The sequence below is a fragment of the Armigeres subalbatus genome, chromosome 2, assembly GCF_024139115.2.
Source record: "Armigeres subalbatus isolate Guangzhou_Male chromosome 2, GZ_Asu_2, whole genome shotgun sequence".
Taxonomy (NCBI): domain Eukaryota; kingdom Metazoa; phylum Arthropoda; class Insecta; order Diptera; family Culicidae; genus Armigeres; species Armigeres subalbatus.
The window spans coordinates 51,083,238-51,094,582 of record NC_085140.1 but is presented as its reverse complement, the minus strand read 5'-3'; the positions used below and the strand labels follow the sequence as shown (position 1 = coordinate 51,094,582).

General features: G+C 38.2%; 1 protein-coding gene across 1 annotated transcript in view; it reads left to right on the top strand.

The window, feature by feature from the left end:
• Positions 1-1,678: 1,678 nt before the first annotated feature.
• Positions 1,679-11,345, top strand: part of LOC134214378 (heparan sulfate 2-O-sulfotransferase pipe) — a 1,043,896-nt gene continuing 1,034,229 nt past the window's right edge. Inside the window, exon 1 of the mRNA XM_062693767.1 lies at positions 1,679-2,241. The gene's annotated coding sequence lies outside the window, so the exon portion shown is untranslated. The remainder of the gene's footprint in view (positions 2,242-11,345) is intronic.

Genomic DNA, 11,345 nt, shown 5'->3' with positions numbered 1-11,345 from the left:
TCATTTGATTCAAACTCCAGGATAATTTGGAGATCTTACAATATCTCATATGCCCGTATTTGAGACGTAAGTAAAAGACTAATACTCAGAAGACAAAATTGGGTTGACATCGCGGCTGGGGACTCCATGGAAGCCTTGGTTGATTTGGTAGACCATTTGATTCAAACTTCAGGACAACTTGGAGATCTTACAACACCTCAAACTTCTTGTTTTAAGACCTAAGTGAAAGACAAATACTCAGAGAACATAATTTAGTTGATACCACGGACCAGGACATCATGGAGGCTTGGTTGATTCGATAGACCATTTGATTTGAATTCCAGGACAATTTGGAGATCTTACAACATCTCATATGCCTATATTTGAGACGTAAGTGAAACACTAATACTCAGACGACAAAATACGGCTTCCACCACGGCTGGGGACATCGTGGAAGCCTTGGTTGATTCGGTTGACCATTTGATTTAAACTCCAGGACAATTTGGAGACCTTAAAACATCTCATATACCTGGACTTGAGACGCAAGTGAAAGACAAATACTCGGAGGGCATGCTTTTGATGATACCGCAGCTGAGGACAACATGGATGCCTTGGTTGATTCATTAGAGATTCAAACTCCAGGACAGTTTGGAGATCTTATAACATCTAATATGCCTGGATTTGAAGAGATTTTACAATACCTCATGTAAGACGCAAGGGGCCCTCCTTAGCCGTGTGGTAAGACGCGCGGCTACAAAGCAAGACCATGCTGAGGATGGCTGGATGCGATTCCCGGTGCCGGTCTAGGCAATTTTCGTATTGGAAATTGTCTCGACTTCCCTGGGCATAATAGTATCATCGTGCAAGCCTCATGATATACGAATGCAAAAATGGTTACCTGGCTTAAAAACCTCACAGTTAATAACTGTGGAAGTACTCAGTGAACGCTAATCTGCGAGGCGGCTCTGCCCCAGTGTGGGGATGTATTGCCAAGAAGAAGAAGAAGAAGAAGAAGATGCAAGTGATTGTATTTAAAAGTATCCAACGATCAATAAATTAAGTGAAATACTAGAAACTTGGGCAAACATTTTTTTTTCGTCATATTCGGTTAAGAAAATTATTTTGAGCTTTTTAGTGGAATGTCTTCACTTGTCATAAGACGAGTTTGTACAATCCCATTGAATTCCACCACTTAATTGTATCTTGACAGATACGTATTTCGACCTCAAAAGTAAGGCCGTCTTCAGTGTCTCGCACTTCACTCGTCATATTCGGTTTACGTCCCCCAATAATACGTTACTTATTCCTAAAAGATATAAAATATAAAAAAAACTTTCTGAACAATATTTATCAACTAAATGGCAGTACATATAGCCTACATGAAAGTATAGTAAGTTTTTTTATTCTAATGTTAAAATCTTCATACTTTTTTCTTAATCTGACTATGATCACTAGGAACTAGGAACGTATCGAACCAGCTGATCCGAGCGAGACTTGCCGGCCTACGTCGCGAACGACTTCGACGCCGGTAACGACGACGACGACCGACGCGCGTATATACGATGCCAGAGCAACCGAAGCGTATGCGGCTCTCGCTCCGACTCAAATCCGATCGGATCGGATCGGCAGCAACCGGTCGTCGCGTCGCCGCACCGGTTGGTGGTTGTTATGTTTGCAGACAGACCAAGAAACACGAAATTACCGTAAACAGATTTAGTTAACTCGCGGACGTTAATGCCACTAGTTGTTGCTGGTGCTCTTGGCGTTAGTGGCACTCAGCCGGTGGTTCTTTCGATCGAGAACGCGTGCGTCTGTGCCTGTCGATAGTCGCTACGGGGAGAATCTTGTTGTTGCTGCGATCGCGACGGATTTAGTTCGACTTGAACGGTTTAATGCACGTGCGCGGCGGCGGAGGCGTGTAGCGTAAGGAAGTTGCAAGGGTTACAGTTTTTGGGTGTTTCTGCAGACGTGTTGGTGGGTTGGATGTTTATTGATTCGGAATGCGCTGACTTGGGGTGATTGGGTGCAGGTTTGGAAAGATTCTGAGTTTTCGAATTGGCGGCATAGAAGGAAAGAAGAGTCAAGATCTTGCCAATATCAGCCGAAGTTTTGAGAAGCGGATTGTTCTGTAGTTACGTGAAGTGAATAAGTTCTGGAAACAGAGAAAGGTCTCTTAAGTGATCAGAGGTGATTGTGCTTAATGCTACTGGCTTAATAGAATCAAAGTGAACCTAACGTGTTTTAAGCAATTCAATTAAGAAGGTGAGAAACTGTTTATTATTCATTCTCAGTTATATATCAATGATTAGTCATTATTGGTGTTTTTCACGGATATATTGCAAGTCTGCCACAGAAGAATGAATTCTCCATAAATTTTTTTGATCGAAATTCGAAATATCTTTGTACATACACATGTATTATGCGCTATTTTTCAAAAAATTACTTCCACATTTGTTGACTTGAAATGGTTCATTTCTATGAAGCTAATAAAATTACTATAGAAAAAAAGTTCCATGTCATTGCGTGTGTTGCTTAAAAGCTTGGGTAGATCTATAGGAGAAGTTTGTTCTAGTTTCAAATCAGAATAAAGAATATTCAGTTTTATTATGTATATCTAAGACCATGGTTTTCAACGCAGCAAACATGTACCAGAGGTCATTCAGAGGCCATGAAAATGTGTAATGACCACTGATGAAAAATATCAATTTGTGTTTTGATTTGACTGATTTGTTGAGAAATGTTTCAAAATTCATGATACAGGTAAACTTCGATATGACGTACATTTCGATTTCAAAGTTGTTCGTTATATCGAAGCATGAATTATTATCCCTATTTTTCACTACTTAAATGTTGTTCTACCATGTACTTTATTGGCAAATATTTATATTCTTTAAAATAAGGTTCGGCTAGCAGTGTGAAAATGCTTTTCTTGCAAACAATTCATGTACAATAGAGTGATTCAAATTTTGACTTTTTTGCCCCCCGATGCTTGAACGATTACATTTGCCTTTTTGTTAATCCTCCTAAATTTTTAGCTAATTTGGATGTAAATTGAGTGAGCACGCGCGGTTTGAAGTTTGTATGAAAATAACTATGAAAACAGTAACTTTCATGAAAACCCGTTCCCCTACGCTTCCCTTCCAGCTCTAAAAACATAAGTACATCGGCAATATAGAAAATTTTACAAGGAAACAGGCCGTCTTTGTTACAAAACGATTTGTTGTTTACAAGAAAAGTTATTAAGCAAATGCTGAATCGTGGGAAATTCAATTTAACATGTAAAAGAATAACATCAATATCAATAATGAACATTTTTGTTTTCTTCATAACTTTGCTTCCAAACGAAAAATCGCTTCGCAACAACAACTGCCTTTCAGTTTGAGAAGTATTCTGTGTAGGCAATGTGTTGATTATATTTAAATAGTTCATGGGCCACCCCACGGAACGGTCTTTCACATAAGGGTCAGTTTTCACAGTAATTTCCATACAAACTTTAAATGACGTGTGCACAGTCAAATTACATCCAAAATTGCTAAAAATTCAGGAGGTTTGTTAAAATGGGAAATGCAATCGTTTAAGCATCGGGGTGCAAAAAAGTCAAAATTTGAATCACTCTAATGTACAACCTTGTTCGTTATTAATAAAATGTCCCGAAAATTTATTTATTATTCACAAAAAGCTCAGGAATTAATTTGTGAAAACGAGACTTGCTTTTAGTGACACTGTTTGCATGAAAATTCATTATGTATCTGCAAAAGAGTTCCATTTCCCGGCCTATTTTTTTATTTAAAAACGATTTTATTCAATGTTCAGGGGAAGAATTGCTCAGTATCACTATCACTACCACGATTTAGGTGATATTCATAGCAGTGTTACAACCAAAGTTTTTATTTATCATAGCAATCAGCACTCAATGCAAACACTATCAAATCAGACTGATATTTGAAGCATTCGGCTGTCACTGACAGAGATCAACAAGTGGAAATTAGTAACATATTTCTTTGTTAAATATCTTGGCTGTGCATATGCATATGCTGAAACATAGCCATCAGAATCAAACTCATCAAATGCTTTAGCCAAGCAAGCCTTTGGCACAGCAGAGTGCGATTGAATTCGCATTCTATACCGTCCCACCCAGTCCGTTACTGGGGGGCATGTAGTGCGATCCTCTCGTTTAATAAACAATGTGCACTCGCTTGACTGTGGATATACAACAGTAAAGAACATGTGGAGATTGGGCAAATCAAGCATCCGAAAGATATTCAATTTGCAAAAAAGAGAGCTAACCGCGGTGGAGGTTGATACTCGGATTCTGATGGCTTTTCCGCTTACGTGACCTTTAAGTGGTCTTGTTGTGTAGGGGTTATCACGCCTATCTAGAGAGTAGGAGGTTGAGGGTTCGAGTCCCTCCAAGACACGTGGATTCTTTTTCGCAAATTTCATATCAATTTGTCCATTTCGAAACATATGCTGTGCATATGCACAGCCAAGATATTTAACAAAAAAATGGTTTTCGTACGGCCGAATTGCCGAATAATATGCAATTAATTATAACATATTTCTTATTTATCCTGATCATTTTCTTAATTTTAAAATAGCAGTGAAGTTCATTTGCCAATAAAAGCAAAACGCATTGGGTGGGGAAAACGTCCAATTTCCGATCAATAGAAGATTCTTTAGATATTTTAGCAAACTTTAAAATTTTTTAGTTTAGTTTACGGTTATGGCAGAATTTTCTGACTGAGGTGGAGCAATGATAACCGCCAGAAGCATAATCATACTCATTAATTAAATTTAGTTCAAAATTCGTCACTTTTGCTGAAATAACTACTTTACGAAATAACTTTTTTCTCCAAAGCTTTATTATAGTGAATTTTGAAATAAAATCTTATTGCTGCATTAGTCAAGAGACTAGAGAAGCACCTCGTAGAAGGGTGGGCCATTATGGCAACTTATTCCTATTTAAACAGTATAAGAAAACAAAAAACATTTATGAAATTAGTCATGCCAAACATATTATTTATATACGTAAATTTTGATATAAGGTACACCGGGGCAAGTTGAAATGCGGGGCAAGTTGAAACGGAAGCTGTAATTCAGATAGGAAAAGACCGAATACTCTGATATTTATTTTCAACAAACTACTCGTCTAAACGCACCTTCTGACTGCCATTCCCGAAAGATTGCAGCTTTCAAAGGCAATCCCTGACATTGTTTATTAGTCGCCCTTTGCAAAATCCAAAACAACTATTTGACGTGCCAATGAAACAGGTCTCAAAACAATGTTTGGAAGAGTTTTTCATCAAATTTTCACGGTGGGTAATCATTCAATGTTGAATAAGCATAATGATTAAGACAAATCGATGAAAGACCCGTTTTAATTTTTGTATTTTGGTTGTTTGATATTGCTCTGCATGTTCAACTCATCGGGGCAAATAGAAATGCGTGGTGCGGGGCAAGTTGAAACAACAATTCAAAACGTCACCCTTGCAATTAAAAGTAATTTTTTTTCCAGAATACAGCATGGTTTCAAAAAACATACATTCGAAAAACACAAATTTATAAAAATATGCAAACTTCTGAACATGAATTTAATAAATTTCCTCCTATGCCGTTATGAATGCAACCCTCCTACAATCTCCACTAGAATGAAAAGGGGTCATGCTTAAACTGCAGTTTTGAGATTCTTAATCTACGAGCACTGACTCTCAGAAAAATAAAACATAGAGTATGTAAACATTTCTATGTAAACATTTAGTTAACTCCACCTTTCACTTCCCCAGCTGCTTTTTTTCCAATCGAAGAGTTTATGAGTGATATGATGGCTGGTTAGTTAATGTGCATTTGTGAAGAAGCCACAATCAAATTAATCAACTGCGCAATATACAAGTGAACCAAATAATGAAGCATCCTGAATAGTAATTCGAGTGGTCACCAGTAGGAGGAAATCAATTTGATAAATTTTCAGCGTAGTGCGTTCTCCAGAATTTGGTCTCTGAAAATACGCTTGGCTTTGTTGTACACTGCCCTTATTTACATAAGAGTCCCATGTCGTTTTCGCCGACTTGAGTAATTTGCAGTTGAATTTATCAAACTTGTTTTACATGGAGAGAAAATTAATAAATCGAAAAAAAAATTGGTACCTCTTCAAAAAATTTACATAATATTCCTTATCCGTATTTATTGCTGTGGGACAATTAAATGGAACATAAACTTATTTTTTTTGTGTAAAAGAGTACCTATCAAAATCTGGAATCTGATTTTTATGCGAGTAAATATTAAGATGGGACAACAAAAGTGGGATTTGTTTTCAAATTTCTAGAACAAAGCCTACTATTTCATTCAATTTTTCTTAAACAGGAGACAATTTACAACTTACAACTTTCTGAAAGAAAATTAAAATCGTCAAAAACTTACATGGGACTCTTATGCGAATCTTGGCAGTTTTATAGTCACCTTTACAACCTCGTGCTTCTTGAGTGTCACTGAGTACATACATTTTATTATTAATACGGCAAAATTAGCTTACGTCTGAATATAACACAGTGTTTCAACTTGCCCCGATTCGCGGGGCAAGTTGAAACGATGCACATAAAAAATAATTTAAATATAAAAAATATTTATAAAAAAGTTTGTTAAGGTTGTTTATTTTTTATGTATAACTAGCAGACCCGACGAACTTTGTTTCGCCTAAAAGTGATTTATTCTCTGATTAGTTCTCGAGTTAAGCAGAAATGTGTGTTCCATTTGTATGGGAGCCCCCATAGGGGGAGGGGTCTCAAACCATCTTAAGAACCTTCCCCGACCCCAAAAACCTCTGCATGTAAATTTTCACGCCGATCGGTTCAGTAGTTTCCGAGTCTATAAGGGTCAGACAGACAGAAATTCATTTTTATGTATATAGAAGAAGAAGAAGATATATAGATATTTGGCCCGAACTAGCAAACACCGCAATCAGATTCAAAATATACCAAAGGGTGATTTTTTTAAAGCACTTCGAATTTCAACTTTGAAAAAACCGTTTCAACTTGCCCCGGTGTACCTTACATATTTCAATTATTCAATTAAAATTGTTAGTTGAAGATATTGCACTGGATCGTCATTTGAGCGAATGGGCTTCGAATTCATCCTGAAGGGAATTCCGTCAAGGCACCAAAGCTCTGCTTGGAGCAGCTTTAAGGAATCAAGTCAAATGTGACGAAGCTCAAAATAGTGTTGATAGCAGGATGAAATTTCGGTCCTGTTGTCCGGAAGGTAGGGACGATGTTGATAGCCAGTGTTTGAGTTGAGACCCCGACGAAAGTGAACCGAAACCAAGTTTTGTTTTATGGATGGTAACTTGTCAGCTTTTGACTTTGGCTTCTTTAATGTGAAAGTCGATAAAGGGGTTTGCCCGATGTGAGCAAGTTTGGATTATCCAACCGTGGGCAGATTGGATTCTACTTTCATGTCGAATATTTTTCGGAGACAGTCCGAGATACCTATAATTATTAGTAAGGAGTATTAAAATCATTCGATTTTCAACCCACCTGAAGTTCTTGTTAGGAAAGTGCTAAAATCTTAAAAAATGGTTCACATGAAGAGCAGTTTTAAGATTGTACTACCAGGCTATCAGTGACAGAATATCAGTGCAGAGTCGATAGCTAGTTTAAACCTAGGATAGGATGTGCCAAGTAGTCAGTAAAAATCGTACCGTTTTGCTGTCACAATCGTACCGGTTGCTGATTGGCTGAAAATGACAATCGATTACTTCGATTGGTGGTCGCGCGTTTTTCGTAGGTCAGCATGTTGTTAGTTTGGCCGTGTTGCAGGATTGTAAAGTTGATATTAACCCTTATATGAGTGACGGGGTACCCGGGTACCCATTCTGATATTGAAAGTCAAATAACTTGTTGTAGATAAGTTCAAATACTATGAAACTTTCTGACATCTCGTAGAATATTGAGACGAAGCGATGGGCACAGTTTGATTCAGGTTGCGATTAGAGCGCTTATTAGGGGTCGGAAACTATTTATACCCCTTAAACGGGTGACAGGGTACCCGGGTACCCAATCATATAACAGAGGGCCTGTATATTTATATGAGTGTTTGATATGAATCTTTGCGTATGTCACTGGGACAAAGGCTGCTCAAGTGCATGTACATATTTTTGGAGGTGTGTGTGTGTTTTAGAGGCCACCGGGTGGCCACCTGGAATATCCGAAACATCCGTAAAAATGGTCAATTCGTAAATTCCACCGTACAGCGACGGGATTTTTTTAGAATTATTTTTTGCTGAAGCCGGAGTATGGAATTGATGCTTCTACCTACATACGAACCATTGTGTTCACTGGGTCCCCTGGAAGATCCGGAACATCCGTAAAAATGGTCAATTCGCAAATTCCTTCGTACAGCGACGGGATTTTTTTAGAATTATTTTTTGCTGAACCCGGAGTATGGAATTGATGCTCCGACCTACACACGGACCATTGTGTTCACTGGGTCCCCTGGAAGATCCGGAACATCCTTAAAAATGGCCAATTCGTAAATTCTACACACTTAAAATAAATCGCCGAATTCGTGTTCCGCATCTTCCAGGGGACCACAAAGGCCGGAAGTGGGTCGAAGCATCAATTCGCTACTCAGGGTTCAGCAAAAAATGATTTTAAAGAAATCCCGTCGCTGTACGATGGAATTTACGAATTGACAATTTTTACGGATGTTCCGGATCTCCCAGGGGACCACCCACACACAATGGACACAATGGTCCGTATGCAGGTCGAAGCATCAATTCCATACTCAGGGTTCATCAAAAAAATATTCTAAAAAAATCTCGTCGCTCTACGATGGAATTTACGAATTGACCATTTTTACGGGTGTTCCGGATCTTCCGGCACTCCAGAGCCACAGGAGCGCGCGCATTGAAAATACACTGGAGTGTTTTCACTGGAGTGTATTTTCAGCGCGCGCGCTCCTGTTGCTCTGGAGTGCAGTTTTTTGACAGTTTGCCATGACATTTTGAAAATCAAAATATCCTTCTATTAGTTGAACTTACTTAGTTGAGACTATAAAATCGTTTAGATGGAGTAAAATCAAAGAGCAGAATTTTTTGCCTTGAGTGTAGGACAACACTGCCGGAACCCATGGCAGGCTACTAATTGATAGTTTTGCCAAGAGCAGCAGCTCTTCCATGTCTTGAACAGATCGCTTATTAATCCTGACGTTTTTGTCGATAGAGTTATTTGTGTTCAACGTAATCGCTTGCTGTGATAAAAATGAATCAACTCAATTATTATCGGAGCTCAATAATTTAACGTCAGTTAACTCGATAATTAAACGATAATGGGGTTTGATAGATTACGCGATTAAAGTTGGTATACAAATTTGACAGAAGCTGAGAATTGGACAAATTGATTGCAGCCTGTTGCACTCTAGAATTAATGCCTGACTTTCTACGGAATCAAGAAAAGTGAGGTGTTCTGTTGGTTGTTTAGTGATATTTGACAACGCCGCATAGGTGTTCTGATAAGAACTACCCAGACAGTTGTACATCAATATATGTACGCTTCTATCGCCGACGCATGATGACTTTTTCCTTGTCAATCCTTCTTATCGGATAAGCAAGGATAAGCAGCTGGAGTCGGAATCCCTCGGCAACATGTTGGGGTCCAAGCTCTAAAACAATATTTGATGCATAGAGAACCTGCACCGAGTAAAAATACTCTCAATGAATTGGTGAACTAACCTCGTCCCCTATTCAGTATGATTCGGTTAGGCTGAGGAATTTTGTCCTCACTGTTGGTCATAAAATAATCGTTTAACTGGGTGATTTGCATCATAAAAATAGAAGTTTTGATAATCATACTAAATTAAACAGTTAAGACATTAAAAATTTTCTCAGATTATTTACTATGGAAAACTAACTCTGTAAACTGTGTAAGAAATTTAATGGTTGGTAAATTCGGCGACGTTCTCGCGATTCTGAATATTTGAAGGTGATGCAATGCTTGAAATAGGTTTTGTAAAACCAACTTGAGAATATTTGTACTTTTAACTGTATTATACGTTACAGTGTCATATACATTGTATTAACGATTGACAAAACTCATAACTTAGCAATTTCACCCCAAGCGTTCGGATCAAATTACTTATTTCAATGCTTGTGCAGAGCAAGCACATCGACTCTCCCATGCTCAATAAATTATATTTGTCACACGGATCAATACCCTCACGTTTAACCAGTGTAAGCAAAATTAAACCACTTTGTATATGCGCAATGACGCGAAAATGTAGCAACACATAGCTTGTAATATAAAACACATTTGGACTCTGTAATAAACGTTCTGTTCGTAGTTAGCGTTCTTCGGAACCACATCGTTTTGTGATTAGTGATCCTATCTGCCCAGATTTTGGGTTAGGACACTGTTTTAAAAGAAACTCCCTTTAGGGTCAAGCGCAACGGATTGCGCAGTGTAAAAATCGTGCCACGAACCTGCCAAATTAAGAAGAGGCATGATATGGCGACCGGCCAGAGTTAGTGCAGTGCAACAGTTTACTGAGAATGAAGAAAAAACAGCCATTAAGAAATTGAAGAGATGGTTTGCGTGGAATTGAGTCGCAATCGTTGCAGCCAGTATTTAAGTGCTAGCACAGAGGTTTAAAACCATCGGCACGGTGCACAACAAAAGAGAGGAAGACAATCCGTACAATGCTAGTGAAATGTGCAAAACAATACAAAATAATTGTATAGTGCTAGTAAAATGCGTGAACGATCATTACGATGCACGAGAAAAATAGTGAAGTGAAAATCAAACTGTTCGATACACGAGAAAGGATATGAAGAGAATGCAGATGCGAAGATCTGCAAGACAATCTGTACAGCAGGCGAGAGGGGTGATGAAGAGAATGCAGATACCAAGATTCGGAAGATAATCTGTACAGCAGACGAGCAAGGCGATGAAGAGAATGCAGATACCAAGATACGGAAGATAATCTGTACAGCAGACGAGCAAGGCGATGAAGAGAATGCAGATGCCAAAAAACACCAGCCCGAGACCAGTGGAGTGAAAATACAGCAGCTGGAGTTCTGGAAAATTCAGTAAGATGAAGTACTCAAACTATTACATCGTGTTATTATTGTTATTATTATAATTATTGTGTATTAAATATTGTTCATTTATATTACGATGGGGAAACCAAATTCAAAAGTAGATCAAAATGGCGAAAATAATATTAACATAGTTGAACACCTAGAACAAAATGAAAATTACCATGATAGTCACGAAATTAAACTTTGGCTAATCCTTGCAATTGTACTTATTCAACTCATTTTAGTCTTGAGAAAAACGTTGAAGAAACGCTGGCAGCGTAAAGGGTATGCCATGGGA